Source organism: Danio rerio, chromosome 4, assembly GCF_052040795.2.
Source record: "Danio rerio strain M-AB ecotype USA chromosome 4, GRCz13ab, whole genome shotgun sequence".
Lineage (NCBI taxonomy): Eukaryota > Metazoa > Chordata > Actinopteri > Cypriniformes > Danionidae > Danio > Danio rerio.
The window spans coordinates 40,459,455-40,483,427 of NC_141024.2; the positions used below are offsets into that span (position 1 = coordinate 40,459,455).

At 48.2% G+C, this 23,973-nt stretch overlaps 36 non-coding genes across 36 annotated transcripts; 9 read left to right on the forward strand and 27 right to left on the reverse strand.

Moving 5' to 3' along the window:
- Window positions 1–96: 96 nt before the first annotated feature.
- Window positions 97–169, reverse strand: trnar-acg (transfer RNA arginine (anticodon ACG)). The gene has a single exon. It is a non-coding gene; the product is annotated as a tRNA-Arg (tRNA).
- A 297-nt stretch (window positions 170–466) lies between these two features.
- On the forward strand, window positions 467–538 carry trnae-cuc (transfer RNA glutamic acid (anticodon CUC)). The gene has a single exon. It is a non-coding gene; the product is annotated as a tRNA-Glu (tRNA).
- An 85-nt stretch (window positions 539–623) lies between these two features.
- On the reverse strand, window positions 624–710 carry trnay-gua (transfer RNA tyrosine (anticodon GUA)). Its single transcript is given in 2 exon segments — window positions 624–659; window positions 674–710. It is a non-coding gene; the product is annotated as a tRNA-Tyr (tRNA).
- Window positions 711–798: 88 nt separating this feature from the next.
- Window positions 799–870, reverse strand: trnae-uuc (transfer RNA glutamic acid (anticodon UUC)). Its single transcript has one exon. It is a non-coding gene; the product is annotated as a tRNA-Glu (tRNA).
- A 1,482-nt stretch (window positions 871–2,352) lies between these two features.
- trnar-acg (transfer RNA arginine (anticodon ACG)) lies at window positions 2,353–2,425 on the reverse strand. Its single transcript has one exon. It is a non-coding gene; the product is annotated as a tRNA-Arg (tRNA).
- Window positions 2,426–2,722: 297 nt separating this feature from the next.
- On the forward strand, window positions 2,723–2,794 carry trnae-cuc (transfer RNA glutamic acid (anticodon CUC)). Its single transcript has one exon. It is a non-coding gene; the product is annotated as a tRNA-Glu (tRNA).
- Window positions 2,795–2,879: 85 nt separating this feature from the next.
- On the reverse strand, window positions 2,880–2,966 carry trnay-gua (transfer RNA tyrosine (anticodon GUA)). The gene is given in 2 exon segments: window positions 2,880–2,915; window positions 2,930–2,966. It is a non-coding gene; the product is annotated as a tRNA-Tyr (tRNA).
- Window positions 2,967–3,054: 88 nt separating this feature from the next.
- On the reverse strand, window positions 3,055–3,126 carry trnae-uuc (transfer RNA glutamic acid (anticodon UUC)). Its single transcript has one exon. It is a non-coding gene; the product is annotated as a tRNA-Glu (tRNA).
- A 1,482-nt stretch (window positions 3,127–4,608) lies between these two features.
- Window positions 4,609–4,681, reverse strand: trnar-acg (transfer RNA arginine (anticodon ACG)). The gene has a single exon. It is a non-coding gene; the product is annotated as a tRNA-Arg (tRNA).
- A 297-nt stretch (window positions 4,682–4,978) lies between these two features.
- On the forward strand, window positions 4,979–5,050 carry trnae-cuc (transfer RNA glutamic acid (anticodon CUC)). The gene has a single exon. It is a non-coding gene; the product is annotated as a tRNA-Glu (tRNA).
- An 85-nt stretch (window positions 5,051–5,135) lies between these two features.
- Window positions 5,136–5,222, reverse strand: trnay-gua (transfer RNA tyrosine (anticodon GUA)). The gene is given in 2 exon segments: window positions 5,136–5,171; window positions 5,186–5,222. It is a non-coding gene; the product is annotated as a tRNA-Tyr (tRNA).
- An 88-nt stretch (window positions 5,223–5,310) lies between these two features.
- On the reverse strand, window positions 5,311–5,382 carry trnae-uuc (transfer RNA glutamic acid (anticodon UUC)). The gene has a single exon. It is a non-coding gene; the product is annotated as a tRNA-Glu (tRNA).
- Window positions 5,383–6,864: 1,482 nt separating this feature from the next.
- On the reverse strand, window positions 6,865–6,937 carry trnar-acg (transfer RNA arginine (anticodon ACG)). Its single transcript has one exon. It is a non-coding gene; the product is annotated as a tRNA-Arg (tRNA).
- A 297-nt stretch (window positions 6,938–7,234) lies between these two features.
- Window positions 7,235–7,306, forward strand: trnae-cuc (transfer RNA glutamic acid (anticodon CUC)). Its single transcript has one exon. It is a non-coding gene; the product is annotated as a tRNA-Glu (tRNA).
- An 85-nt stretch (window positions 7,307–7,391) lies between these two features.
- trnay-gua (transfer RNA tyrosine (anticodon GUA)) lies at window positions 7,392–7,478 on the reverse strand. Its single transcript is given in 2 exon segments — window positions 7,392–7,427; window positions 7,442–7,478. It is a non-coding gene; the product is annotated as a tRNA-Tyr (tRNA).
- Window positions 7,479–7,566: 88 nt separating this feature from the next.
- On the reverse strand, window positions 7,567–7,638 carry trnae-uuc (transfer RNA glutamic acid (anticodon UUC)). Its single transcript has one exon. It is a non-coding gene; the product is annotated as a tRNA-Glu (tRNA).
- Window positions 7,639–9,120: 1,482 nt separating this feature from the next.
- On the reverse strand, window positions 9,121–9,193 carry trnar-acg (transfer RNA arginine (anticodon ACG)). The gene has a single exon. It is a non-coding gene; the product is annotated as a tRNA-Arg (tRNA).
- Window positions 9,194–9,490: 297 nt separating this feature from the next.
- trnae-cuc (transfer RNA glutamic acid (anticodon CUC)) lies at window positions 9,491–9,562 on the forward strand. Its single transcript has one exon. It is a non-coding gene; the product is annotated as a tRNA-Glu (tRNA).
- Window positions 9,563–9,647: 85 nt separating this feature from the next.
- On the reverse strand, window positions 9,648–9,734 carry trnay-gua (transfer RNA tyrosine (anticodon GUA)). Its single transcript is given in 2 exon segments — window positions 9,648–9,683; window positions 9,698–9,734. It is a non-coding gene; the product is annotated as a tRNA-Tyr (tRNA).
- Window positions 9,735–9,822: 88 nt separating this feature from the next.
- trnae-uuc (transfer RNA glutamic acid (anticodon UUC)) lies at window positions 9,823–9,894 on the reverse strand. The gene has a single exon. It is a non-coding gene; the product is annotated as a tRNA-Glu (tRNA).
- A 1,482-nt stretch (window positions 9,895–11,376) lies between these two features.
- On the reverse strand, window positions 11,377–11,449 carry trnar-acg (transfer RNA arginine (anticodon ACG)). Its single transcript has one exon. It is a non-coding gene; the product is annotated as a tRNA-Arg (tRNA).
- A 297-nt stretch (window positions 11,450–11,746) lies between these two features.
- Window positions 11,747–11,818, forward strand: trnae-cuc (transfer RNA glutamic acid (anticodon CUC)). Its single transcript has one exon. It is a non-coding gene; the product is annotated as a tRNA-Glu (tRNA).
- Window positions 11,819–11,903: 85 nt separating this feature from the next.
- trnay-gua (transfer RNA tyrosine (anticodon GUA)) lies at window positions 11,904–11,990 on the reverse strand. Its single transcript is given in 2 exon segments — window positions 11,904–11,939; window positions 11,954–11,990. It is a non-coding gene; the product is annotated as a tRNA-Tyr (tRNA).
- Window positions 11,991–12,078: 88 nt separating this feature from the next.
- Window positions 12,079–12,150, reverse strand: trnae-uuc (transfer RNA glutamic acid (anticodon UUC)). Its single transcript has one exon. It is a non-coding gene; the product is annotated as a tRNA-Glu (tRNA).
- Window positions 12,151–13,632: 1,482 nt separating this feature from the next.
- Window positions 13,633–13,705, reverse strand: trnar-acg (transfer RNA arginine (anticodon ACG)). Its single transcript has one exon. It is a non-coding gene; the product is annotated as a tRNA-Arg (tRNA).
- Window positions 13,706–14,002: 297 nt separating this feature from the next.
- Window positions 14,003–14,074, forward strand: trnae-cuc (transfer RNA glutamic acid (anticodon CUC)). Its single transcript has one exon. It is a non-coding gene; the product is annotated as a tRNA-Glu (tRNA).
- An 85-nt stretch (window positions 14,075–14,159) lies between these two features.
- On the reverse strand, window positions 14,160–14,246 carry trnay-gua (transfer RNA tyrosine (anticodon GUA)). Its single transcript is given in 2 exon segments — window positions 14,160–14,195; window positions 14,210–14,246. It is a non-coding gene; the product is annotated as a tRNA-Tyr (tRNA).
- Window positions 14,247–14,334: 88 nt separating this feature from the next.
- trnae-uuc (transfer RNA glutamic acid (anticodon UUC)) lies at window positions 14,335–14,406 on the reverse strand. Its single transcript has one exon. It is a non-coding gene; the product is annotated as a tRNA-Glu (tRNA).
- A 1,482-nt stretch (window positions 14,407–15,888) lies between these two features.
- On the reverse strand, window positions 15,889–15,961 carry trnar-acg (transfer RNA arginine (anticodon ACG)). Its single transcript has one exon. It is a non-coding gene; the product is annotated as a tRNA-Arg (tRNA).
- Window positions 15,962–16,258: 297 nt separating this feature from the next.
- trnae-cuc (transfer RNA glutamic acid (anticodon CUC)) lies at window positions 16,259–16,330 on the forward strand. The gene has a single exon. It is a non-coding gene; the product is annotated as a tRNA-Glu (tRNA).
- Window positions 16,331–16,415: 85 nt separating this feature from the next.
- On the reverse strand, window positions 16,416–16,502 carry trnay-gua (transfer RNA tyrosine (anticodon GUA)). The gene is given in 2 exon segments: window positions 16,416–16,451; window positions 16,466–16,502. It is a non-coding gene; the product is annotated as a tRNA-Tyr (tRNA).
- An 88-nt stretch (window positions 16,503–16,590) lies between these two features.
- trnae-uuc (transfer RNA glutamic acid (anticodon UUC)) lies at window positions 16,591–16,662 on the reverse strand. The gene has a single exon. It is a non-coding gene; the product is annotated as a tRNA-Glu (tRNA).
- Window positions 16,663–18,144: 1,482 nt separating this feature from the next.
- On the reverse strand, window positions 18,145–18,217 carry trnar-acg (transfer RNA arginine (anticodon ACG)). The gene has a single exon. It is a non-coding gene; the product is annotated as a tRNA-Arg (tRNA).
- A 297-nt stretch (window positions 18,218–18,514) lies between these two features.
- On the forward strand, window positions 18,515–18,586 carry trnae-cuc (transfer RNA glutamic acid (anticodon CUC)). Its single transcript has one exon. It is a non-coding gene; the product is annotated as a tRNA-Glu (tRNA).
- An 85-nt stretch (window positions 18,587–18,671) lies between these two features.
- trnay-gua (transfer RNA tyrosine (anticodon GUA)) lies at window positions 18,672–18,758 on the reverse strand. Its single transcript is given in 2 exon segments — window positions 18,672–18,707; window positions 18,722–18,758. It is a non-coding gene; the product is annotated as a tRNA-Tyr (tRNA).
- An 88-nt stretch (window positions 18,759–18,846) lies between these two features.
- trnae-uuc (transfer RNA glutamic acid (anticodon UUC)) lies at window positions 18,847–18,918 on the reverse strand. The gene has a single exon. It is a non-coding gene; the product is annotated as a tRNA-Glu (tRNA).
- Between the last annotated feature and the right edge of the window lie 5,055 nt (window positions 18,919–23,973).

Genomic DNA, 23,973 nt, shown 5'->3' on the forward strand with positions numbered 1-23,973 from the left:
CCAGAAACTCAATTCACTCCAGAGTAGAACCGAACAACTCCGGCAGGGGCAAACCGCGACCGCACTGCACTGAGAGCAACGCAAAAAGATCCTGAACGAGCCAGCCAGGAGTCGAACCTAGAATCTTCTGATCCGTAGTCAGACGCGTTATCCATTGCGCCACTGGCCCAGTCCGCGTCAGCAGTGCTCAGTAGCATGCTGATTGGAAAGAGGACACGGCTCGGTGAACACGGAGTTCCTTCAACGCATGCTGTGCTTTGTTGTCATGGCAAGTTGTGGTGTCGATAGGATGCTCTTACACCGAGCATGTGACAGTCCCTCCCAAGAAGAACTGTGATCCAGGCTCTGAGACTTTCTCTTCCCCAGGAGGAGGTTGCAAAGGTTAGAGTTATTTTTGTCAGAGCAGCTGCAGCACACCTGGGTGGAGGCCCACAGCTAGACTAGAGGGCATCCTTCAGCCAGACCTTCCCTGGTGGTCTAGTGGTTAGGATTCGGCGCTCTCACCGCCGCGGCCCGGGTTCGATTCCCGGTCAGGGAACTTCCTTTTCACCTCCATGCTGAACTTTGAGCAGTGGTGAACTCACTTGGCGAAGGCAAGAAAGTGGCTCTGAGCGCAAAAGATGTCCTTCGAGCCGGAGTCGAACCAGCCACCTAAGGATTGCCATCATCCCACCTACAGTCCTCCGCTCTACCAACTGAGCTATCGAAGGATTACGGGGCAGTTTCACAACCACATCCTATAAGGTAGCTGCAGTCCGACCGCTGGCCAAAAAGGACACAAGCAAAAGCACTCAAGCCTTCCCATACCGGGAGTCGAACCCGGGCCGCCTGGGTGAAAACCAGGAATCCTAACCGCTAGACCATATGGGAACTGCCACTTTGGAAAGCCAGTCTTGGCACAAACTCCAGTTCATTCTGATCGCTGGCACGTCCCTGCTCCGCTTGCACAAGTGCCACTCATACACTTACGCACTCTCTCATACACAGTTTCTTGGTTTCCGTAACCGAGAACCTTCTGATCCGTAGTCATAAGCGCTAACCTTTGTGCCGCCGTCACTCTGTTCAGCACCTTGTTAGCACATTGCTTGGAGCAAGGACAAGGCTCTGTCAACCCGGAGTTCCTTCACCACACATTCTGCTTTGTTTTTATGGCAAGAGGTTGTGTGGATGGGATGCTCTTACAGGATTCCTGACAGTCCCTCCATAGAAGAGCTGAGATCCAGGGTCGGAGACTCTCTCCTCTCCAAGAGGAGGTTAAAAGCAATGGTTTCTTTTGTGTCTGTGTGTCAGAGCGCTTAGGTGTTGCTGCAGCTCAGAGACCTACAAGTGGAGGAGATTACACTGCAAGTTGCCTGGATGACCTCTAAGTGGTAGGCACTTATGCCGCACGTAGGCTGGGTTTGCGATTGATGTAGCTGTAGTAGACATTCACAAAAATAAAAAAAAAATATATAAACTGCTTACTCTGAGGTTGTGTTTAGGGTTGGGGTAGGAGTAAAATTGAATAAAACACAGCAGGTTACCGTGAGGTTGGGCCTAGGGCTGGGGTAGGTGTGATTTTAATAAACTGCGATAGGTTGTATTCTGTGCCATGTACGAGACATTGAATCAATGAAACCCACATGGAGGTTTGTTACTGTGAGGTTGGGTTAAGAGTTGGGGTAGGTTGGGAGGTTGATAAAACACAGCAGGAAACTGTGAGGTTGGGTTAAGGATTGGGGTAGGTTTGACATTCAAACATAACTGGTTGGGCGCAGTGTCTTGTACCAGACATTAAATGAATGAAAACTCCAGGAGGTTTTTACAGCCCACTTGGAGCTCAAGTCTCACCCGCTTGGAGCTGACCAGGCCATTTGGAGCAGGCTCCGATTTCTATTTATACCTTGCTCAGTCAGGTAACTTCCTTTTCAGTAGTATGAGCGTCTGCACTGTGTGACATATTTGCCGACATATAACAGAGACGGAAACATTGCTCACACTTGTCTGAGGTGGTCATTTTGACTGCAATCTTGTTTTAGGCTGGCACTTTGTTTTTGAATATTGTCTGCTTTTCGAATGCGTGTCTGTGCTGCAGTAGAACGCCTTAGCCTCACAGCAAACATTTTGGTCTACAAGCTGTCACTGCCGTCTTCCCAGGAGAGTGGCTGTACTGGTTTCTTCTGGAAGTCCTGAGGGATGTACGGGACCAAGACATGAGAGCAGTTGGGGCAGCCTTTGAACCCAGGAGAGCACCCCACAGGCACTGTGCTGGCGGCCCCAGAAACTCAATTCACTCCAGAGTAGAACCGAACAACTCCGGCAGGGGCAAACCGCGACCGCACTGCACTGAGAGCAACGCAAAAAGATCCTGAACGAGCCAGCCAGGAGTCGAACCTAGAATCTTCTGATCCGTAGTCAGACGCGTTATCCATTGCGCCACTGGCCCAGTCCGCGTCAGCAGTGCTCAGTAGCATGCTGATTGGAAAGAGGACACGGCTCGGTGAACACGGAGTTCCTTCAACGCATGCTGTGCTTTGTTGTCATGGCAAGTTGTGGTGTCGATAGGATGCTCTTACACCGAGCATGTGACAGTCCCTCCCAAGAAGAACTGTGATCCAGGCTCTGAGACTTTCTCTTCCCCAGGAGGAGGTTGCAAAGGTTAGAGTTATTTTTGTCAGAGCAGCTGCAGCACACCTGGGTGGAGGCCCACAGCTAGACTAGAGGGCATCCTTCAGCCAGACCTTCCCTGGTGGTCTAGTGGTTAGGATTCGGCGCTCTCACCGCCGCGGCCCGGGTTCGATTCCCGGTCAGGGAACTTCCTTTTCACCTCCATGCTGAACTTTGAGCAGTGGTGAACTCACTTGGCGAAGGCAAGAAAGTGGCTCTGAGCGCAAAAGATGTCCTTCGAGCCGGAGTCGAACCAGCCACCTAAGGATTGCCATCATCCCACCTACAGTCCTCCGCTCTACCAACTGAGCTATCGAAGGATTACGGGGCAGTTTCACAACCACATCCTATAAGGTAGCTGCAGTCCGACCGCTGGCCAAAAAGGACACAAGCAAAAGCACTCAAGCCTTCCCATACCGGGAGTCGAACCCGGGCCGCCTGGGTGAAAACCAGGAATCCTAACCGCTAGACCATATGGGAACTGCCACTTTGGAAAGCCAGTCTTGGCACAAACTCCAGTTCATTCTGATCGCTGGCACGTCCCTGCTCCGCTTGCACAAGTGCCACTCATACACTTACGCACTCTCTCATACACAGTTTCTTGGTTTCCGTAACCGAGAACCTTCTGATCCGTAGTCATAAGCGCTAACCTTTGTGCCGCCGTCACTCTGTTCAGCACCTTGTTAGCACATTGCTTGGAGCAAGGACAAGGCTCTGTCAACCCGGAGTTCCTTCACCACACATTCTGCTTTGTTTTTATGGCAAGAGGTTGTGTGGATGGGATGCTCTTACAGGATTCCTGACAGTCCCTCCATAGAAGAGCTGAGATCCAGGGTCGGAGACTCTCTCCTCTCCAAGAGGAGGTTAAAAGCAATGGTTTCTTTTGTGTCTGTGTGTCAGAGCGCTTAGGTGTTGCTGCAGCTCAGAGACCTACAAGTGGAGGAGATTACACTGCAAGTTGCCTGGATGACCTCTAAGTGGTAGGCACTTATGCCGCACGTAGGCTGGGTTTGCGATTGATGTAGCTGTAGTAGACATTCACAAAAATAAAAAAAAAATATATAAACTGCTTACTCTGAGGTTGTGTTTAGGGTTGGGGTAGGAGTAAAATTGAATAAAACACAGCAGGTTACCGTGAGGTTGGGCCTAGGGCTGGGGTAGGTGTGATTTTAATAAACTGCGATAGGTTGTATTCTGTGCCATGTACGAGACATTGAATCAATGAAACCCACATGGAGGTTTGTTACTGTGAGGTTGGGTTAAGAGTTGGGGTAGGTTGGGAGGTTGATAAAACACAGCAGGAAACTGTGAGGTTGGGTTAAGGATTGGGGTAGGTTTGACATTCAAACATAACTGGTTGGGCGCAGTGTCTTGTACCAGACATTAAATGAATGAAAACTCCAGGAGGTTTTTACAGCCCACTTGGAGCTCAAGTCTCACCCGCTTGGAGCTGACCAGGCCATTTGGAGCAGGCTCCGATTTCTATTTATACCTTGCTCAGTCAGGTAACTTCCTTTTCAGTAGTATGAGCGTCTGCACTGTGTGACATATTTGCCGACATATAACAGAGACGGAAACATTGCTCACACTTGTCTGAGGTGGTCATTTTGACTGCAATCTTGTTTTAGGCTGGCACTTTGTTTTTGAATATTGTCTGCTTTTCGAATGCGTGTCTGTGCTGCAGTAGAACGCCTTAGCCTCACAGCAAACATTTTGGTCTACAAGCTGTCACTGCCGTCTTCCCAGGAGAGTGGCTGTACTGGTTTCTTCTGGAAGTCCTGAGGGATGTACGGGACCAAGACATGAGAGCAGTTGGGGCAGCCTTTGAACCCAGGAGAGCACCCCACAGGCACTGTGCTGGCGGCCCCAGAAACTCAATTCACTCCAGAGTAGAACCGAACAACTCCGGCAGGGGCAAACCGCGACCGCACTGCACTGAGAGCAACGCAAAAAGATCCTGAACGAGCCAGCCAGGAGTCGAACCTAGAATCTTCTGATCCGTAGTCAGACGCGTTATCCATTGCGCCACTGGCCCAGTCCGCGTCAGCAGTGCTCAGTAGCATGCTGATTGGAAAGAGGACACGGCTCGGTGAACACGGAGTTCCTTCAACGCATGCTGTGCTTTGTTGTCATGGCAAGTTGTGGTGTCGATAGGATGCTCTTACACCGAGCATGTGACAGTCCCTCCCAAGAAGAACTGTGATCCAGGCTCTGAGACTTTCTCTTCCCCAGGAGGAGGTTGCAAAGGTTAGAGTTATTTTTGTCAGAGCAGCTGCAGCACACCTGGGTGGAGGCCCACAGCTAGACTAGAGGGCATCCTTCAGCCAGACCTTCCCTGGTGGTCTAGTGGTTAGGATTCGGCGCTCTCACCGCCGCGGCCCGGGTTCGATTCCCGGTCAGGGAACTTCCTTTTCACCTCCATGCTGAACTTTGAGCAGTGCTGAACTCACTTGGCGAAGGCAAGAAAGTGGCTCTGAGCGCAAAAGATGTCCTTCGAGCCGGAGTCGAACCAGCCACCTAAGGATTGCCATCATCCCACCTACAGTCCTCCGCTCTACCAACTGAGCTATCGAAGGATTACGGGGCAGTTTCACAACCACATCCTATAAGGTAGCTGCAGTCCGACCGCTGGCCAAAAAGGACACAAGCAAAAGCACTCAAGCCTTCCCATACCGGGAGTCGAACCCGGGCCGCCTGGGTGAAAACCAGGAATCCTAACCGCTAGACCATATGGGAACTGCCACTTTGGAAAGCCAGTCTTGGCACAAACTCCAGTTCATTCTGATCGCTGGCACGTCCCTGCTCCGCTTGCACAAGTGCCACTCATACACTTACGCACTCTCTCATACACAGTTTCTTGGTTTCCGTAACCGAGAACCTTCTGATCCGTAGTCATAAGCGCTAACCTTTGTGCCGCCGTCACTCTGTTCAGCACCTTGTTAGCACATTGCTTGGAGCAAGGACAAGGCTCTGTCAACCCGGAGTTCCTTCACCACACATTCTGCTTTGTTTTTATGGCAAGAGGTTGTGTGGATGGGATGCTCTTACAGGATTCCTGACAGTCCCTCCATAGAAGAGCTGAGATCCAGGGTCGGAGACTCTCTCCTCTCCAAGAGGAGGTTAAAAGCAATGGTTTCTTTTGTGTCTGTGTGTCAGAGCGCTTAGGTGTTGCTGCAGCTCAGAGACCTACAAGTGGAGGAGATTACACTGCAAGTTGCCTGGATGACCTCTAAGTGGTAGGCACTTATGCCGCACGTAGGCTGGGTTTGCGATTGATGTAGCTGTAGTAGACATTCACAAAAATAAAAAAAAAATATATAAACTGCTTACTCTGAGGTTGTGTTTAGGGTTGGGGTAGGAGTAAAATTGAATAAAACACAGCAGGTTACCGTGAGGTTGGGCCTAGGGCTGGGGTAGGTGTGATTTTAATAAACTGCGATAGGTTGTATTCTGTGCCATGTACGAGACATTGAATCAATGAAACCCACATGGAGGTTTGTTACTGTGAGGTTGGGTTAAGAGTTGGGGTAGGTTGGGAGGTTGATAAAACACAGCAGGAAACTGTGAGGTTGGGTTAAGGATTGGGGTAGGTTTGACATTCAAACATAACTGGTTGGGCGCAGTGTCTTGTACCAGACATTAAATGAATGAAAACTCCAGGAGGTTTTTACAGCCCACTTGGAGCTCAAGTCTCACCCGCTTGGAGCTGACCAGGCCATTTGGAGCAGGCTCCGATTTCTATTTATACCTTGCTCAGTCAGGTAACTTCCTTTTCAGTAGTATGAGCGTCTGCACTGTGTGACATATTTGCCGACATATAACAGAGACGGAAACATTGCTCACACTTGTCTGAGGTGGTCATTTTGACTGCAATCTTGTTTTAGGCTGGCACTTTGTTTTTGAATATTGTCTGCTTTTCGAATGCGTGTCTGTGCTGCAGTAGAACGCCTTAGCCTCACAGCAAACATTTTGGTCTACAAGCTGTCACTGCCGTCTTCCCAGGAGAGTGGCTGTACTGGTTTCTTCTGGAAGTCCTGAGGGATGTACGGGACCAAGACATGAGAGCAGTTGGGGCAGCCTTTGAACCCAGGAGAGCACCCCACAGGCACTGTGCTGGCGGCCCCAGAAACTCAATTCACTCCAGAGTAGAACCGAACAACTCCGGCAGGGGCAAACCGCGACCGCACTGCACTGAGAGCAACGCAAAAAGATCCTGAACGAGCCAGCCAGGAGTCGAACCTAGAATCTTCTGATCCGTAGTCAGACGCGTTATCCATTGCGCCACTGGCCCAGTCCGCGTCAGCAGTGCTCAGTAGCATGCTGATTGGAAAGAGGACACGGCTCGGTGAACACGGAGTTCCTTCAACGCATGCTGTGCTTTGTTGTCATGGCAAGTTGTGGTGTCGATAGGATGCTCTTACACCGAGCATGTGACAGTCCCTCCCAAGAAGAACTGTGATCCAGGCTCTGAGACTTTCTCTTCCCCAGGAGGAGGTTGCAAAGGTTAGAGTTATTTTTGTCAGAGCAGCTGCAGCACACCTGGGTGGAGGCCCACAGCTAGACTAGAGGGCATCCTTCAGCCAGACCTTCCCTGGTGGTCTAGTGGTTAGGATTCGGCGCTCTCACCGCCGCGGCCCGGGTTCGATTCCCGGTCAGGGAACTTCCTTTTCACCTCCATGCTGAACTTTGAGCAGTGCTGAACTCACTTGGCGAAGGCAAGAAAGTGGCTCTGAGCGCAAAAGATGTCCTTCGAGCCGGAGTCGAACCAGCCACCTAAGGATTGCCATCATCCCACCTACAGTCCTCCGCTCTACCAACTGAGCTATCGAAGGATTACGGGGCAGTTTCACAACCACATCCTATAAGGTAGCTGCAGTCCGACCGCTGGCCAAAAAGGACACAAGCAAAAGCACTCAAGCCTTCCCATACCGGGAGTCGAACCCGGGCCGCCTGGGTGAAAACCAGGAATCCTAACCGCTAGACCATATGGGAACTGCCACTTTGGAAAGCCAGTCTTGGCACAAACTCCAGTTCATTCTGATCGCTGGCACGTCCCTGCTCCGCTTGCACAAGTGCCACTCATACACTTACGCACTCTCTCATACACAGTTTCTTGGTTTCCGTAACCGAGAACCTTCTGATCCGTAGTCATAAGCGCTAACCTTTGTGCCGCCGTCACTCTGTTCAGCACCTTGTTAGCACATTGCTTGGAGCAAGGACAAGGCTCTGTCAACCCGGAGTTCCTTCACCACACATTCTGCTTTGTTTTTATGGCAAGAGGTTGTGTGGATGGGATGCTCTTACAGGATTCCTGACAGTCCCTCCATAGAAGAGCTGAGATCCAGGGTCGGAGACTCTCTCCTCTCCAAGAGGAGGTTAAAAGCAATGGTTTCTTTTGTGTCTGTGTGTCAGAGCGCTTAGGTGTTGCTGCAGCTCAGAGACCTACAAGTGGAGGAGATTACACTGCAAGTTGCCTGGATGACCTCTAAGTGGTAGGCACTTATGCCGCACGTAGGCTGGGTTTGCGATTGATGTAGCTGTAGTAGACATTCACAAAAATAAAAAAAAAATATATAAACTGCTTACTCTGAGGTTGTGTTTAGGGTTGGGGTAGGAGTAAAATTGAATAAAACACAGCAGGTTACCGTGAGGTTGGGCCTAGGGCTGGGGTAGGTGTGATTTTAATAAACTGCGATAGGTTGTATTCTGTGCCATGTACGAGACATTGAATCAATGAAACCCACATGGAGGTTTGTTACTGTGAGGTTGGGTTAAGAGTTGGGGTAGGTTGGGAGGTTGATAAAACACAGCAGGAAACTGTGAGGTTGGGTTAAGGATTGGGGTAGGTTTGACATTCAAACATAACTGGTTGGGCGCAGTGTCTTGTACCAGACATTAAATGAATGAAAACTCCAGGAGGTTTTTACAGCCCACTTGGAGCTCAAGTCTCACCCGCTTGGAGCTGACCAGGCCATTTGGAGCAGGCTCCGATTTCTATTTATACCTTGCTCAGTCAGGTAACTTCCTTTTCAGTAGTATGAGCGTCTGCACTGTGTGACATATTTGCCGACATATAACAGAGACGGAAACATTGCTCACACTTGTCTGAGGTGGTCATTTTGACTGCAATCTTGTTTTAGGCTGGCACTTTGTTTTTGAATATTGTCTGCTTTTCGAATGCGTGTCTGTGCTGCAGTAGAACGCCTTAGCCTCACAGCAAACATTTTGGTCTACAAGCTGTCACTGCCGTCTTCCCAGGAGAGTGGCTGTACTGGTTTCTTCTGGAAGTCCTGAGGGATGTACGGGACCAAGACATGAGAGCAGTTGGGGCAGCCTTTGAACCCAGGAGAGCACCCCACAGGCACTGTGCTGGCGGCCCCAGAAACTCAATTCACTCCAGAGTAGAACCGAACAACTCCGGCAGGGGCAAACCGCGACCGCACTGCACTGAGAGCAACGCAAAAAGATCCTGAACGAGCCAGCCAGGAGTCGAACCTAGAATCTTCTGATCCGTAGTCAGACGCGTTATCCATTGCGCCACTGGCCCAGTCCGCGTCAGCAGTGCTCAGTAGCATGCTGATTGGAAAGAGGACACGGCTCGGTGAACACGGAGTTCCTTCAACGCATGCTGTGCTTTGTTGTCATGGCAAGTTGTGGTGTCGATAGGATGCTCTTACACCGAGCATGTGACAGTCCCTCCCAAGAAGAACTGTGATCCAGGCTCTGAGACTTTCTCTTCCCCAGGAGGAGGTTGCAAAGGTTAGAGTTATTTTTGTCAGAGCAGCTGCAGCACACCTGGGTGGAGGCCCACAGCTAGACTAGAGGGCATCCTTCAGCCAGACCTTCCCTGGTGGTCTAGTGGTTAGGATTCGGCGCTCTCACCGCCGCGGCCCGGGTTCGATTCCCGGTCAGGGAACTTCCTTTTCACCTCCATGCTGAACTTTGAGCAGTGGTGAACTCACGTGGCGAAGGCAAGAAAGTGGCTCTGAGCGCAAAAGATGTCCTTCGAGCCGGAGTCGAACCAGCCACCTAAGGATTGCCATCATCCCACCTACAGTCCTCCGCTCTACCAACTGAGCTATCGAAGGATTACGGGGCAGTTTCACAACCACATCCTATAAGGTAGCTGCAGTCCGACCGCTGGCCAAAAAGGACACAAGCAAAAGCACTCAAGCCTTCCCATACCGGGAGTCGAACCCGGGCCGCCTGGGTGAAAACCAGGAATCCTAACCGCTAGACCATATGGGAACTGCCACTTTGGAAAGCCAGTCTTGGCACAAACTCCAGTTCATTCTGATCGCTGGCACGTCCCTGCTCCGCTTGCACAAGTGCCACTCATACACTTACGCACTCTCTCATACACAGTTTCTTGGTTTCCGTAACCGAGAACCTTCTGATCCGTAGTCATAAGCGCTAACCTTTGTGCCGCCGTCACTCTGTTCAGCACCTTGTTAGCACATTGCTTGGAGCAAGGACAAGGCTCTGTCAACCCGGAGTTCCTTCACCACACATTCTGCTTTGTTTTTATGGCAAGAGGTTGTGTGGATGGGATGCTCTTACAGGATTCCTGACAGTCCCTCCATAGAAGAGCTGAGATCCAGGGTCGGAGACTCTCTCCTCTCCAAGAGGAGGTTAAAAGCAATGGTTTCTTTTGTGTCTGTGTGTCAGAGCGCTTAGGTGTTGCTGCAGCTCAGAGACCTACAAGTGGAGGAGATTACACTGCAAGTTGCCTGGATGACCTCTAAGTGGTAGGCACTTATGCCGCACGTAGGCTGGGTTTGCGATTGATGTAGCTGTAGTAGACATTCACAAAAATAAAAAAAAAATATATAAACTGCTTACTCTGAGGTTGTGTTTAGGGTTGGGGTAGGAGTAAAATTGAATAAAACACAGCAGGTTACCGTGAGGTTGGGCCTAGGGCTGGGGTAGGTGTGATTTTAATAAACTGCGATAGGTTGTATTCTGTGCCATGTACGAGACATTGAATCAATGAAACCCACATGGAGGTTTGTTACTGTGAGGTTGGGTTAAGAGTTGGGGTAGGTTGGGAGGTTGATAAAACACAGCAGGAAACTGTGAGGTTGGGTTAAGGATTGGGGTAGGTTTGACATTCAAACATAACTGGTTGGGCGCAGTGTCTTGTACCAGACATTAAATGAATGAAAACTCCAGGAGGTTTTTACAGCCCACTTGGAGCTCAAGTCTCACCCGCTTGGAGCTGACCAGGCCATTTGGAGCAGGCTCCGATTTCTATTTATACCTTGCTCAGTCAGGTAACTTCCTTTTCAGTAGTATGAGCGTCTGCACTGTGTGACATATTTGCCGACATATAACAGAGACGGAAACATTGCTCACACTTGTCTGAGGTGGTCATTTTGACTGCAATCTTGTTTTAGGCTGGCACTTTGTTTTTGAATATTGTCTGCTTTTCGAATGCGTGTCTGTGCTGCAGTAGAACGCCTTAGCCTCACAGCAAACATTTTGGTCTACAAGCTGTCACTGCCGTCTTCCCAGGAGAGTGGCTGTACTGGTTTCTTCTGGAAGTCCTGAGGGATGTACGGGACCAAGACATGAGAGCAGTTGGGGCAGCCTTTGAACCCAGGAGAGCACCCCACAGGCACTGTGCTGGCGGCCCCAGAAACTCAATTCACTCCAGAGTAGAACCGAACAACTCCGGCAGGGGCAAACCGCGACCGCACTGCACTGAGAGCAACGCAAAAAGATCCTGAACGAGCCAGCCAGGAGTCGAACCTAGAATCTTCTGATCCGTAGTCAGACGCGTTATCCATTGCGCCACTGGCCCAGTCCGCGTCAGCAGTGCTCAGTAGCATGCTGATTGGAAAGAGGACACGGCTCGGTGAACACGGAGTTCCTTCAACGCATGCTGTGCTTTGTTGTCATGGCAAGTTGTGGTGTCGATAGGATGCTCTTACACCGAGCATGTGACAGTCCCTCCCAAGAAGAACTGTGATCCAGGCTCTGAGACTTTCTCTTCCCCAGGAGGAGGTTGCAAAGGTTAGAGTTATTTTTGTCAGAGCAGCTGCAGCACACCTGGGTGGAGGCCCACAGCTAGACTAGAGGGCATCCTTCAGCCAGACCTTCCCTGGTGGTCTAGTGGTTAGGATTCGGCGCTCTCACCGCCGCGGCCCGGGTTCGATTCCCGGTCAGGGAACTTCCTTTTCACCTCCATGCTGAACTTTGAGCAGTGCTGAACTCACTTGGCGAAGGCAAGAAAGTGGCTCTGAGCGCAAAAGATGTCCTTCGAGCCGGAGTCGAACCAGCCACCTAAGGATTGCCATCATCCCACCTACAGTCCTCCGCTCTACCAACTGAGCTATCGAAGGATTACGGGGCAGTTTCACAACCACATCCTATAAGGTAGCTGCAGTCCGACCGCTGGCCAAAAAGGACACAAGCAAAAGCACTCAAGCCTTCCCATACCGGGAGTCGAACCCGGGCCGCCTGGGTGAAAACCAGGAATCCTAACCGCTAGACCATATGGGAACTGCCACTTTGGAAAGCCAGTCTTGGCACAAACTCCAGTTCATTCTGATCGCTGGCACGTCCCTGCTCCGCTTGCACAAGTGCCACTCATACACTTACGCACTCTCTCATACACAGTTTCTTGGTTTCCGTAACCGAGAACCTTCTGATCCGTAGTCATAAGCGCTAACCTTTGTGCCGCCGTCACTCTGTTCAGCACCTTGTTAGCACATTGCTTGGAGCAAGGACAAGGCTCTGTCAACCCGGAGTTCCTTCACCACACATTCTGCTTTGTTTTTATGGCAAGAGGTTGTGTGGATGGGATGCTCTTACAGGATTCCTGACAGTCCCTCCATAGAAGAGCTGAGATCCAGGGTCGGAGACTCTCTCCTCTCCAAGAGGAGGTTAAAAGCAATGGTTTCTTTTGTGTCTGTGTGTCAGAGCGCTTAGGTGTTGCTGCAGCTCAGAGACCTACAAGTGGAGGAGATTACACTGCAAGTTGCCTGGATGACCTCTAAGTGGTAGGCACTTATGCCGCACGTAGGCTGGGTTTGCGATTGATGTAGCTGTAGTAGACATTCACAAAAATAAAAAAAAAATATATAAACTGCTTACTCTGAGGTTGTGTTTAGGGTTGGGGTAGGAGTAAAATTGAATAAAACACAGCAGGTTACCGTGAGGTTGGGCCTAGGGCTGGGGTAGGTGTGATTTTAATAAACTGCGATAGGTTGTATTCTGTGCCATGTACGAGACATTGAATCAATGAAACCCACATGGAGGTTTGTTACTGTGAGGTTGGGTTAAGAGTTGGGGTAGGTTGGGAGGTTGATAAAACACAGCAGGAAACTGTGAGGTTGGGTTAAGGATTGGGGTAGGTTTGACATTCAAACATAACTGGTTGGGCGCAGTGTCTTGTACCAGACATTAAATGAATGAAAACTCCAGGAGGTTTTTACAGCCCACTTGGAGCTCAAGTCTCACCCGCTTGGAGCTGACCAGGCCATTTGGAGCAGGCTCCGATTTCTATTTATACCTTGCTCAGTCAGGTAACTTCCTTTTCAGTAGTATGAGCGTCTGCACTGTGTGACATATTTGCCGACATATAACAGAGACGGAAACATTGCTCACACTTGTCTGAGGTGGTCATTTTGACTGCAATCTTGTTTTAGGCTGGCACTTTGTTTTTGAATATTGTCTGCTTTTCGAATGCGTGTCTGTGCTGCAGTAGAACGCCTTAGCCTCACAGCAAACATTTTGGTCTACAAGCTGTCACTGCCGTCTTCCCAGGAGAGTGGCTGTACTGGTTTCTTCTGGAAGTCCTGAGGGATGTACGGGACCAAGACATGAGAGCAGTTGGGGCAGCCTTTGAACCCAGGAGAGCACCCCACAGGCACTGTGCTGGCGGCCCCAGAAACTCAATTCACTCCAGAGTAGAACCGAACAACTCCGGCAGGGGCAAACCGCGACCGCACTGCACTGAGAGCAACGCAAAAAGATCCTGAACGAGCCAGCCAGGAGTCGAACCTAGAATCTTCTGATCCGTAGTCAGACGCGTTATCCATTGCGCCACTGGCCCAGTCCGCGTCAGCAGTGCTCAGTAGCATGCTGATTGGAAAGAGGACACGGCTCGGTGAACACGGAGTTCCTTCAACGCATGCTGTGCTTTGTTGTCATGGCAAGTTGTGGTGTCGATAGGATGCTCTTACACCGAGCATGTGACAGTCCCTCCCAAGAAGAACTGTGATCCAGGCTCTGAGACTTTCTCTTCCCCAGGAGGAGGTTGCAAAGGTTAGAGTTATTTTTGTCAGAGCAGCTGCAGCACACCTGGGTGGAGGCCCACAGCTAGACTAGAGGGCATCCTTCAGCCAGACCTTCCCTGGTGGTCTAGTGGTTAGGATTCGGCGCTCTCACCGCCGCGGCCCGGGTTCGATTCCCGGTCAGGGAACTTCCTTTTCACCTCCATGCTGAACTTTGAGCAGTGGTGAACTCACTTGGCGAAGGCAAGAAAGTGGCTCTGAGCGCAAAAGATGTCCTTCGAGCCGGAGTCGAACCAGCCACCTAAGGATTGCCATCATCCCACCTACAGTCCTCCGCTCTACCAACTGAGCTATCGAAGGATTACGGGGCAGTTTCACAACCACATCCTATAAGGTAGCTGCAGTCCGACCGCTGGCCAAAAAGGACACAAGCAAAAGCACTCAAGCCTTCCCATACCGGGAGTCGAACCCGGGCCGCCTGGGTGAAAACCAGGAATCCTAACCGCTAGACCATATGGGAACTGCCACTTTGGAAAGCCAGTCTTGGCACAAACTCCAGTTCATTCTGATCGCTGGCACGTCCCTGCTCCGCTTGCACAAGTGCCACTCATACACTTACGCACTCTCTCATACACAGTTTCTTGGTTTCCGTAACCGAGAACCTTCTGATCCGTAGTCATAAGCGCTAACCTTTGTGCCGCCGTCACTCTGTTCAGCACCTTGTTAGCACATTGCTTGGAGCAAGGACAAGGCTCTGTCAACCCGGAGTTCCTTCACCACACATTCTGCTTTGTTTTTATGGCAAGAGGTTGTGTGGATGGGATGCTCTTACAGGATTCCTGACAGTCCCTCCATAGAAGAGCTGAGATCCAGGGTCGGAGACTCTCTCCTCTCCAAGAGGAGGTTAAAAGCAATGGTTTCTTTTGTGTCTGTGTGTCAGAGCGCTTAGGTGTTGCTGCAGCTCAGAGACCTACAAGTGGAGGAGATTACACTGCAAGTTGCCTGGATGACCTCTAAGTGGTAGGCACTTATGCCGCACGTAGGCTGGGTTTGCGATTGATGTAGCTGTAGTAGACATTCACAAAAATAAAAAAAAAATATATAAACTGCTTACTCTGAGGTTGTGTTTAGGGTTGGGGTAGGAGTAAAATTGAATAAAACACAGCAGGTTACCGTGAGGTTGGGCCTAGGGCTGGGGTAGGTGTGATTTTAATAAACTGCGATAGGTTGTATTCTGTGCCATGTACGAGACATTGAATCAATGAAACCCACATGGAGGTTTGTTACTGTGAGGTTGGGTTAAGAGTTGGGGTAGGTTGGGAGGTTGATAAAACACAGCAGGAAACTGTGAGGTTGGGTTAAGGATTGGGGTAGGTTTGACATTCAAACATAACTGGTTGGGCGCAGTGTCTTGTACCAGACATTAAATGAATGAAAACTCCAGGAGGTTTTTACAGCCCACTTGGAGCTCAAGTCTCACCCGCTTGGAGCTGACCAGGCCATTTGGAGCAGGCTCCGATTTCTATTTATACCTTGCTCAGTCAGGTAACTTCCTTTTCAGTAGTATGAGCGTCTGCACTGTGTGACATATTTGCCGACATATAACAGAGACGGAAACATTGCTCACACTTGTCTGAGGTGGTCATTTTGACTGCAATCTTGTTTTAGGCTGGCACTTTGTTTTTGAATATTGTCTGCTTTTCGAATGCGTGTCTGTGCTGCAGTAGAACGCCTTAGCCTCACAGCAAACATTTTGGTCTACAAGCTGTCACTGCCGTCTTCCCAGGAGAGTGGCTGTACTGGTTTCTTCTGGAAGTCCTGAGGGATGTACGGGACCAAGACATGAGAGCAGTTGGGGCAGCCTTTGAACCCAGGAGAGCACCCCACAGGCACTGTGCTGGCGGCCCCAGAAACTCAATTCACTCCAGAGTAGAACCGAACAACTCCGGCAGGGGCAAACCGCGACCGCACTGCACTGAGAGCAACGCAAAAAGATCCTGAACGAGCCAGCCAGGAGTCGAACCTAGAATCTTCTGATCCGTAGTCAGACGCGTTATCCATTGCGCCACTGGCCCAGTCCGCGTCAGCAGTGCTCAGTAGCATGCTGATTGGAAAGAGGACACGGCTCGGTGAACACGGAGTTCCTTCAACGCATGCTGTGCTTTGTTGTCATGGCAAGTTGTGGTGTCGATAGGATGCTCTTACACCGAGCATGTGACAGTCCCTCCCAAGAAGAACTGTGATCCAGGCTCTGAGACTTTCTCTTCCCCAGGAGGAGGTTGCAAAGGTTAGAGTTATTTTTGTCAGAGCAGCTGCAGCACACCTGGGTGGAGGCCCACAGCTAGACTAGAGGGCATCCTTCAGCCAGACCTTCCCTGGTGGTCTAGTGGTTAGGATTCGGCGCTCTCACCGCCGCGGCCCGGGTTCGATTCCCGGTCAGGGAACTTCCTTTTCACCTCCATGCTGAACTTTGAGCAGTGCTGAACTCACTTGGCGAAGGCAAGAAAGTGGCTCTGAGCGCAAAAGATGTCCTTCGAGCCGGAGTCGAACCAGCCACCTAAGGATTGCCATCATCCCACCTACAGTCCTCCGCTCTACCAACTGAGCTATCGAAGGATTACGGGGCAGTTTCACAACCACATCCTATAAGGTAGCTGCAGTCCGACCGCTGGCCAAAAAGGACACAAGCAAAAGCACTCAAGCCTTCCCATACCGGGAGTCGAACCCGGGCCGCCTGGGTGAAAACCAGGAATCCTAACCGCTAGACCATATGGGAACTGCCACTTTGGAAAGCCAGTCTTGGCACAAACTCCAGTTCATTCTGATCGCTGGCACGTCCCTGCTCCGCTTGCACAAGTGCCACTCATACACTTACGCACTCTCTCATACACAGTTTCTTGGTTTCCGTAACCGAGAACCTTCTGATCCGTAGTCATAAGCGCTAACCTTTGTGCCGCCGTCACTCTGTTCAGCACCTTGTTAGCACATTGCTTGGAGCAAGGACAAGGCTCTGTCAACCCGGAGTTCCTTCACCACACATTCTGCTTTGTTTTTATGGCAAGAGGTTGTGTGGATGGGATGCTCTTACAGGATTCCTGACAGTCCCTCCATAGAAGAGCTGAGATCCAGGGTCGGAGACTCTCTCCTCTCCAAGAGGAGGTTAAAAGCAATGGTTTCTTTTGTGTCTGTGTGTCAGAGCGCTTAGGTGTTGCTGCAGCTCAGAGACCTACAAGTGGAGGAGATTACACTGCAAGTTGCCTGGATGACCTCTAAGTGGTAGGCACTTATGCCGCACGTAGGCTGGGTTTGCGATTGATGTAGCTGTAGTAGACATTCACAAAAATAAAAAAAAAATATATAAACTGCTTACTCTGAGGTTGTGTTTAGGGTTGGGGTAGGAGTAAAATTGAATAAAACACAGCAGGTTACCGTGAGGTTGGGCCTAGGGCTGGGGTAGGTGTGATTTTAATAAACTGCGATAGGTTGTATTCTGTGCCATGTACGAGACATTGAATCAATGAAACCCACATGGAGGTTTGTTACTGTGAGGTTGGGTTAAGAGTTGGGGTAGGTTGGGAGGTTGATAAAACACAGCAGGAAACTGTGAGGTTGGGTTAAGGATTGGGGTAGGTTTGACATTCAAACATAACTGGTTGGGCGCAGTGTCTTGTACCAGACATTAAATGAATGAAAACTCCAGGAGGTTTTTACAGCCCACTTGGAGCTCAAGTCTCACCCGCTTGGAGCTGACCAGGCCATTTGGAGCAGGCTCCGATTTCTATTTATACCTTGCTCAGTCAGGTAACTTCCTTTTCAGTAGTATGAGCGTCTGCACTGTGTGACATATTTGCCGACATATAACAGAGACGGAAACATTGCTCACACTTGTCTGAGGTGGTCATTTTGACTGCAATCTTGTTTTAGGCTGGCACTTTGTTTTTGAATATTGTCTGCTTTTCGAATGCGTGTCTGTGCTGCAGTAGAACGCCTTAGCCTCACAGCAAACATTTTGGTCTACAAGCTGTCACTGCCGTCTTCCCAGGAGAGTGGCTGTACTGGTTTCTTCTGGAAGTCCTGAGGGATGTACGGGACCAAGACATGAGAGCAGTTGGGGCAGCCTTTGAACCCAGGAGAGCACCCCACAGGCACTGTGCTGGCGGCCCCAGAAACTCAATTCACTCCAGAGTAGAACCGAACAACTCCGGCAGGGGCAAACCGCGACCGCACTGCACTGAGAGCAACGCAAAAAGATCCTGAACGAGCCAGCCAGGAGTCGAACCTAGAATCTTCTGATCCGTAGTCAGACGCGTTATCCATTGCGCCACTGGCCCAGTCCGCGTCAGCAGTGCTCAGTAGCATGCTGATTGGAAAGAGGACACGGCTCGGTGAACACGGAGTTCCTTCAACGCATGCTGTGCTTTGTTGTCATGGCAAGTTGTGGTGTCGATAGGATGCTCTTACACCGAGCATGTGACAGTCCCTCCCAAGAAGAACTGTGATCCAGGCTCTGAGACTTTCTCTTCCCCAGGAGGAGGTTGCAAAGGTTAGAGTTATTTTTGTCAGAGCAGCTGCAGCACACCTGGGTGGAGGCCCACAGCTAGACTAGAGGGCATCCTTCAGCCAGACCTTCCCTGGTGGTCTAGTGGTTAGGATTCGGCGCTCTCACCGCCGCGGCCCGGGTTCGATTCCCGGTCAGGGAACTTCCTTTTCACCTCCATGCTGAACTTTGAGCAGTGGTGAACTCACTTGGCGAAGGCAAGAAAGTGGCTCTGAGCGCAAAAGATGTCCTTCGAGCCGGAGTCGAACCAGCGACCTAAGGATTGCCATCATCCCACCTACAGTCCTCCGCTCTACCAACTGAGCTATCGAAGGATTACGGGGCAGTTTCACAACCACATCCTATAAGGTAGCTGCAGTCCGACCGCTGGCCAAAAAGGACACAAGCAAAAGCACTCAAGCCTTCCCATACCGGGAGTCGAACCCGGGCCGCCTGGGTGAAAACCAGGAATCCTAACCGCTAGACCATATGGGAACTGCCACTTTGGAAAGCCAGTCTTGGCACAAACTCCAGTTCATTCTGATCGCTGGCACGTCCCTGCTCCGCTTGCACAAGTGCCACTCATACACTTACGCACTCTCTCATACACAGTTTCTTGGTTTCCGTAACCGAGAACCTTCTGATCCGTAGTCATAAGCGCTAACCTTTGTGCCGCCGTCACTCTGTTCAGCACCTTGTTAGCACATTGCTTGGAGCAAGGACAAGGCTCTGTCAACCCGGAGTTCCTTCACCACACATTCTGCTTTGTTTTTATGGCAAGAGGTTGTGTGGATGGGATGCTCTTACAGGATTCCTGACAGTCCCTCCATAGAAGAGCTGAGATCCAGGGTCGGAGACTCTCTCCTCTCCAAGAGGAGGTTAAAAGCAATGGTTTCTTTTGTGTCTGTGTGTCAGAGCGCTTAGGTGTTGCTGCAGCTCAGAGACCTACAAGTGGAGGAGATTACACTGCAAGTTGCCTGGATGACCTCTAAGTGGTAGGCACTTATGCCGCACGTAGGCTGGGTTTGCGATTGATGTAGCTGTAGTAGACATTCACAAAAATAAAAAAAAAATATATAAACTGCTTACTCTGAGGTTGTGTTTAGGGTTGGGGTAGGAGTAAAATTGAATAAAACACAGCAGGTTACCGTGAGGTTGGGCCTAGGGCTGGGGTAGGTGTGATTTTAATAAACTGCGATAGGTTGTATTCTGTGCCATGTACGAGACATTGAATCAATGAAACCCACATGGAGGTTTGTTACTGTGAGGTTGGGTTAAGAGTTGGGGTAGGTTGGGAGGTTGATAAAACACAGCAGGAAACTGTGAGGTTGGGTTAAGGATTGGGGTAGGTTTGACATTCAAACATAACTGGTTGGGCGCAGTGTCTTGTACCAGACATTAAATGAATGAAAACTCCAGGAGGTTTGTACAGCCCACTTGGAGCTGACCAGGTCGTTTGGAGCAGGCTCCGATTTCTATTTATACCTTTCTCAGTCAGGTAACTTCCTTTTCAGTAGTATGAGCGTCTGCACTGTGTGGCATATTTGCAGACATATAGCAGAGACCGAAACATTGCTCACACTTGTCTGAGGTGGTCATTTTGACTGCAATCTTGTTTTAGGTTGGCACTTTGTTTTTGAATCTTGTCGGCTTTCCGAATGTGTATCTGTGCTGCAGTAGAACGCCTTAGCCTCACAGCAAACATTTTGGTCTACAAGCTGTCACTGCTGTCTTCCCAGGAGAGTGGCTGTACTGGTTTCTTCTGGAAGTCCTGAGGGATGTACGGGACCAAGACATGAGAGCAGTTGGGGCAGACTTTGAACCCAGGGGAGCACCCCACAGGCTCTGTGCTGGCAGCCCCAGAAACTTGATCCACTCCAAAGTAGAACCAAACAACTCTGGCAGGGGCAAACTGCAACTGCAGTGCACTGACTGAGAGCAATGCAATAAATCCTGAACGAGCCAGCCAAAAGTCGAATCTAGAATCTTCTGATCCGTTGTCAGACATGTTATCCATTGCGCCAATGGCACACACTATTCAAGGAGTGCTCATTAGCATGCTGTTTGGAAAGAGCACATGGCCCGGTAAACATGGAGTTCCTTCAACGCATGCTGTGCTTTGTTGTCATGGCAAGTTGTGGTGTCGATAGGATGCTTTTACACAGAGCATGTGACAGTCCCTCCATAGAAGAACTGTGAACCAGGCTCTGAGACTTTCTCTTCTCCAGGAGGAGGTTGCAAACTTTAGAGTTATTTTTGTCAGAGCAGCTGCAGCACACCTGGGTGGAGGCCCACAGCTAGGCTAGAGGGCAACCTTTAGCCAGGCCTTCCCTGGTGGTCTTGTGGTTAGGACTTAGTGCTCTTACCGCTGTGGCCTGGGTTCAATTCCTTGTCAGGGAGCTTCCTTTTCACCTCCATGGTAAACTTCGAGCAGTGTTGCCGATGATCTTTTCACGAAAGCAGCTCTGAATGCAAAAGATGTCCTTCGAGCCGCACTGTAAGACGTAATAATGCACACTCTGGCACAGACATCCAGTCTGCACGCTGGAATACACACTATTATCTCATGGTTAAGACGCAGCTTCAAAAATTAGTTTCAAACCGGAAGTACAAATTTGCTTGAAATAACGCAAAAACAATCAATTTACACTTTTTAGTGAAATATTTGTGTCCTAATAGTGTTTTTAGCAGTGTGGGACACATATATGACTGTCAACAGCTCAAAAAATGTGTTTTGGAGTTTCGTGACCCTTTAGGTACAAATGGTAGAGAAAATACACACATGAAAATCTTACTTTGTTTTTCTTCTAACTAAGTATATTTTTATATGTTTTGTTGTTTTGTCTCAAATTATTTTATGTAGGACACAAATGCCTCAAATGCAGCTTTAACATCTTTGGAATAAATTATATTTTAACATATTCAAATGGAAAAGTTAAAATACTAAAAAGGAATAATTATTTACAAGGTTACTTTTATATTTGCATTTTTATAAACTAAAGCAGTTTTGTCCCAAACCTTTGAAAAATAGTCCATGTTGTCTTTATATTTTTTAGATGCTTCATTCATTACTGATTTTTCTTTATGCTTTCAAAATATGTAACTATGCATTTGAAGTGATATTGTGCTATTTTGCTACATAGTAGAAGTGAACTAGTTTTGTTTTGTGTTAAAGCCACAATGGCCCTGCATATAAGTGCTTTACTGGGACCTTATAGGCACATTTTGTGCCTGGACTCAACTTAGTATTAGTGGGACCTTACTATTTTGTTAATTACTAAATGCCCACAGAGCATGCTCACAGGACATACTTCTGACTCAGATAGTATACCTATACTTCGCCCATTGTGGCTATATACACTCCACTTTGTGTGGACTTGCTATGGGCCCAAAGTGAACTTCTGTTTCGAGTGGGCCAACCCAGTTTGGTCTAGCAACATTATATATATTTTTGGTATAGACATGTTTCTTTGGAAATTTGTGCAGTAATACTGTACACTCAAGTACATGAAGGTGAGCTTTAGCAAACAGCATAATACATTCAAAACTATTGTATAAAAATAGCATATCTTATTAAAAAAAAGCATATCTTAATTAAGATATAAATTGGATCTCATTGAAATACTGTAGAAATTATCCAAAAGGATTTTTATGTATTGTACTATAAAACAATCCTATAGGAATGGTTCCAAAATATGATCAAAATTCTAATTGAATTCCTTCAAAGAAATCCTATAAGATGCTACTTTTTTGTCTGTTTGGCGGTGCCACAAAAAAATTCTGTGAAACCGGTCCAATCTACTTTTTGTTCATGTTGTTTTTTGTTATGTGCGTCAGCAACTCCCTGGATGCGTATTACAGTTCACAGTTAGTAAAAACGGCCCAGTGGCCTAATGGATAAGGCACCAGACTTCGAAGCTGGGGATTGTGGGTTCAAGTCCCACCGGGGTTGTCTTTTGATGCAGTTCTTATTAAGTTGGCTATGCAGCACAATCCAGTGTGACCTTCAAAAAGCTAGGTTCATACCCTTAGGTCAAAAAGACATGACAATGGAAAACCGTTAGCATTTGCCAACAGATATGGCAAATGCTAGTATTGGCCCAGTGGTCTAATGGATAAAGCATCACTCTTTGAAGCTGGGGATTGTGCATTCAAGTACCATTTGGGTTGTCTTTGATGGGTTACATTTAAGTTGTGTTAAAAAATCCTGACTTGTCTACTCAAAGCTAGGTGTGATGGTCTGAGGACAATAGTTAGCTTCGAATTCTCAGACTTGCTGCACACTTCAATTAAGATTCATCTAATCTTGCTTGGATCTAACAGACATGGCCTAGTGGCCTAATAGATAATGTATCAGCATCTGGAGCTGGGTATTGTGGGTTCAAGTCCTACCTGGGTAATTTTTAAAAGTCTCACTTTAAGTTGGGAGCAATGTTTGTTGGATGAAACACAGTAGCTGTGAAAACCTTCTTGAGATGTGTTTGCGTGTCATTAACTTCCTTTATTGTCATGCATATTACCTGTTATGACTAAAAGGGTAACAAGATTCTTAACGCGAAAGGTCATTTTGAATCGTGCATGGTGCCTACAGAGAAGAGACTGTACAAACACAAAAATGGTGCTCACATATAAAGCTAGTGGGTTGTACAAGATCCATAAACAAATCTAAAAATCGAATCATTGCTGCTTTTTTATCTGTATAATTATACATGTTAGACTGATTTACAGTAGGTGAGAGTTCAATGTGGCTATTACCACCGGGCATATACCACCGACAAATGGACAAGCACGTGTTTTAAATGAATGACAGCAGTTTGTGAATATGCCGCCAGGGGGCACAAAGGGATGGGATGTAAACAGACAGAAATTGTATATACAGTAGCTGTAAATATGCTACTGTTCTTATAAATGAAGATGAACGCTAAAACAAAGCATTATAATTCCTTCATTAATCATTAAACATTTGTTAACACTTGTTTATAATCATTGTAAACTTGTTAAGTGCAATGAGGATTCATTTTGGAAAATAGAATTGAAGAAATAAAAGACAACTAAAATAAAAGCACAAACAGTCAGAACAAATAAGTAGGCCTAAATAAATAAATAAAGCAGTCTTTTAGCCTACATACAGAGAGATGTTCAGTGTTTGCTATTTTGATAGAACTAAGACAATCATATTTATAATCACATATATATAAATAAAATGAAATAAGACGTATTATGACTCCCGAAAAATTATTTTTGTTTTATAGGATGCTGTTTTATGTAATACTGGTGAAAATTTCCTCGGTTTGTTAAAGATAATGTGGGAAATATTATTTTAAACTAAATTAAAAAGTTTGTCAAGACAAACTTTAGGCTGGCTTGAGAAAGCTGAATATTTTTTAAAGTAGTTTTTATAAGCTTAAATTTAAAAAAAAGTACTTTTAAGTAGTTGTAAGTTTTAACAAGCTTAACATTTTAAAGCAGTTTTATGTTTAAAGTAGTTTTAAGTTTTAAGTAATTTTTTTTTTATTAATTACATTATTTTAAATTTACTTCATTTTGTGT